Raw genomic sequence first — 4,403 nt, 5'->3', positions numbered from 1 at the left:
CTTTTGTCCTTTTTATTTTGAATTTTCTGCAGACCAATGTTAAAAGTCGATCTGCAGCAGAATGACATTGGCATCCTAAATCTATTAATTCTCATGCTACTGTGTGTTAGAGAGACCTGCTCACCAATACATGGCATGGCCCAGACCCTGTGTTGGTTTGTGGCAGAGGCTCAGTCTTCATTTCTTCACGAAGAGAGTAGGAGACGCAGTGGCTCCCAGAGAGATTGGTACACCAGTTTGATTCAGAGCAGCTGCTGTCCTAGCAGGAAAGCTCAGAAAGTTTTTTGTTCTTCCTTTTTTCTTTCGTTCCTTTTGTCCTAAAGCTGACAGGCTTTTTCCTGCCAGTTTTGAACGTGTTTTTCCCGTTTGATTCAGAAATCTGCTTACTCCCGATAAAGCAGAAGCAGGTAAACTATGGCTCACCTGGAGCAAAGTTTCGCTGTAGTTTCAATGTTTACATTCTGAGAACAGGCAACATCCCGAAGTCACTGGCATACCACTGAGATTCCAGCATTTCAAAGGTTATTTTGACTACCAGAGTCTTCAAAGGACTTATTTACATTATCTTGAGGACCTGTTCCCTGGGCAACTGACTCCAGAGCCCTAGCGGAAGATTTGCAACTGTGAAACTTGTGAAATCTTGTGTAGGCATGGATTCGCTCGCTTGGGCCCTGTGCATGTGCTCTCAGCACCAGCCGCCCCATTTTGGTGTCAGGCTGTCAGAAGTTCCTCAACTGCTTCCAGAGAATCGTGGCAGCTTCCGGACTTTGCAGGTGTTTTAGGCACAACTTGGCATTTGGTATGGATGGGTGGTGCAGAAAGTAGCGCTCTCTGGTGGTGAGGTTAACTCAGGCAAGCACATGCCCAGTGGCTGTCTGTGATAAAGATGTGTCATAAGCCCAACTCTCGCTGTGCAAAATTTGCCTGAGGGGACAGAGCCAGAGGAGAAGTTCAATGCACCGTGATGATTCCCATACAAGTGTGTCGAGCTCATGTCCTGTACCCTGCATTTGTTTTTTTTTTTAACGAGAGAGGGTGAAATGTGGACTCCCTCCCCACAGCCCGGACAGTATCGAAAGCAAAACAGTGCCACTTGGGCCCCAGGGCTGTGGCTGCCCACCTGTTGAGTGAAACCTGGTTCCAGTTACATTCAAAAGCTCCACCCCCACAGAGTAACAAGGAAGTCACTGATTGGACTGTTACACTGACGTATTTTGGGGGAAGGGTTTGCCCCAGGTAATATATCTGTTGGGAGAACAAAGGATTATTATTAAAGAACCAGATAGCTGAGCAGAAAGTCTCCCGTCTAATTTTTACCCTTCCACGTGGGTAGGTATGTCTGTGGCCACTCTCTCATATCTCCTTCTATCTTTTCCTATCTATTTCTAACTTCATATTCCAGGTAACCTACTGTTTTTATGTTGTTGTTGGACAGTGGCACACAGCTCCAGAGTGCAAGGCTCAGGGAACGTCAGTCAAAATACTATTGGATTTTGTATTGTATTGTATAAGTATTTAAAATTATTTTCACAAGTTTATGTTAAATGTTTCTTGACTTATTATTATTTAATATTTAGGTTTTCAAGATTCAATGGAAAACTATCCTGAAACATATGCAGAAAATATCTTTAAGAATGTTTCAAAAATTAAAAAAAAAAATCATGGTTTTAGTAACTAACGTCCATTTTTAAAAAGTGAGTGTTCTGCTTCTACCTAGTTTTGAGCAACTTTCATGTCATTGTTTTTAATGGCTGAGTAATACTTCATAGTGTAAATGTACCACGTATTCTTTACCCATTCATCAGTTAAGAGTATCTAGTTTGTTTTTAGCTTCAGGTTATTAGGATTAATGCCTCTATGAACATATTGGAAGAAGTGTCTTTGTGGTAGGATGCATAATCATTTGGGTAGACATAAACCAGACCCAGAAAGACAATCATGGTATACACTCACTTATAAGTGGATATTAACTCCAAAGTAAAGGACAGCCATGGCACAATCCACAGACCCAGAGAGGCTAAGAAAAAAGGAGGTCTCAAGAGGAGATCTCTCTTGAAAGGGAAAATAGAAGAGATATTGCTGTGGACAGAGAGTGGTCAGGAGGGAACAAGAGAGCTTACATGAAGTGAAGATGGAGGGAGACAATACCAGGAAAGAAAACCTGAATTGGGGGCTTGGGGGCAAAAGATAGAAATCTAGTGAAGTGAAAACTCCCAGGAATTTATTAGGGTAACACTCCCTAATATTCCTACTCCTGGATGATACAGAGACTGACTTGGCCATCTATAATCAGGCAGAACTTCAAATGGAGGGTTTGGGACATCATAGAAGCCATAAAACCTTTGAACTACAATTTGTCCTAGCAGCACGACATAAAGGTGGCAGAGAAACTGTTGGTAAACTATAGCCAAAAAGATGCTCACCTGAATAGAAGATAAAATGAAAATAAAAATAAAATAAAATAAAGAATCCAACTGGACACAATATACAGTGTTGTTATTCATATTCTGCTAATAAATATAACATAACAATTGAAGCAGAGTAAACTTGAAAGTAAAAGAAGACCATTTGAATAGACAAGGGAATATCAACTGTGAAGTTAATTTAAAAATGTTCTCAGGAGACATGAAAATAGAAAGGAATTTATAGGAGTATAGAATTAATGTAACACATTTGGTTTCAAAGTACTGTGGCTAAGCATAATACGATGCATGAAAATTATGATGTATAAAAGAAAATTGTACCTTATTCATCCAGAAAAGCAAGAAAAATTTAGAACTGAAAAAAAAATCAGTTAAAATTTGCATAATGTGTATCATTTTCTAGCTGTGATGCAATTTGCCAGGGAAACCTCACAAGTTTCGTATATTACTAGGTCTCATATGTAACTAGAAGATACAAGCTCACAGAAACTCCCTGGTCATCTGGCTTTTAGAATCATACTTCTCTCTCTTAAGCAATGATTCCTAAAATTTAGGTGCAGAAGTGCTTTTGTAGATGTATCTCTTGGAACTGGGTCCTACAGCTTTCCACATTGACTCATTGTGGCCTTCTGTAGTGATAGCCATCTGCAATGAGAACTTTTTTTGATGAGGACTGAAAGCTACACTTATATTTGCAAATAAGGGCAAACGTTCATAGACTGTTGCTAAGGATTAAACTTGATTAGTAAGTTAGTGGTTGTAAATTCTTCTCCAATAACTGTAACTTCACTTGGATCAATATGACCACCTGTAAGTGAACTAAAAAAGGACACCAGTGACTATGTCAAACTATATACATATAAGCCCATGAAGGTTCAACCCTATACAAAGAGCTACAGGCAACTAAGGAAAGCTGGGAGTAAGAAAGGTGACTCTTCCTAGGGAAGAGTGTGTCAATTGGTTTTCAAGATCAACCTTGAAAACATATATGCTAGTAACATTATATAGACTCAACAGGTTATGTTTGGGAATGCATATGTACATCTAATGCATGCAATAACACATGCATATAATAACAATTGACAAAAAAGTACATTATAGGAGACTGGAGAAAAGTATATAGGGGGCTTGGAGGGAAGAAAAAGAAGAAGTTATATAATTAAAATACAATCTCAAAAAATAATCAAAAGTATCCATTTTGTATTTATTCATAGATTTTTTAATTTGGAAAAAAATTAACTAATCTTATAATAACTATTGATCTTTATAAAATTAAATATATTCTGCTGCTGATTATATTAAAATATTACATTTATAAAATTTTAAATAATGAACAATATTTTAAAATATTTGAAACTTGTTTTAGGTAAAATAAAATGTCTTATCTTTTGGCAGGCCACAGTTTCCAAGTTCAGGAGATGCACCTGACTAAATTATCTTCATAGTTTCTCATAGAAACTGTAATACTGAGTTTCAGTATTCCTTAAAAAAAAAAATCTCTTTACACCAAGGGTATGATTCCTCATGCCTGCAATCAAGAGGAAGAAGACTGCCTATATTTCTTAGCAAGAACATAATGTTGAAAATAAAACAAAACAGACACACAAACTAAAATCCCACAAGACAAAGAATTGAAACTCTAAAAATTCGCCATTGATTGATACTTGGTAACCCTTAGGACTGCCATAGATATAAGCTTCTGGGCATATACAAGATCAAACCGATTAGGTCAGGTGAGGTGGAAGGGCTCACCATTACTCCAGTGCCTGGGATCCACCCCTGAATAAAACAAGTGAGCTACAGGGAAGCTCCCAAGTTTTCAGCTTCCTAACTGAAGGCACAGCAGTACCAGCTGCTTCACATTCTGCCTGCTATGCTTTCCTCACTGTGATGGATTGAATCCTCATACTGAGATCCAACATAAACTGTTCCTTCCTTAAATTATTTTTACCATCTAGGGAGCAAAGTAACTAAACCTAC

At 38.1% G+C, this 4,403-nt stretch overlaps 1 pseudogene; it reads left to right on the top strand.

Moving 5' to 3' along the window:
- LOC116084223 overlaps nt 1-4,403 on the top strand; it is a 53,877-nt pseudogene that overhangs the window by 45,870 nt on the left and 3,604 nt on the right.

The sequence above is a fragment of the Mastomys coucha genome, unplaced genomic scaffold, assembly GCF_008632895.1.
Source record: "Mastomys coucha isolate ucsf_1 unplaced genomic scaffold, UCSF_Mcou_1 pScaffold9, whole genome shotgun sequence".
NCBI lineage: Eukaryota > Metazoa > Chordata > Mammalia > Rodentia > Muridae > Mastomys > Mastomys coucha.
This window is presented reverse-complemented; position numbering and strand designations above follow the sequence as displayed.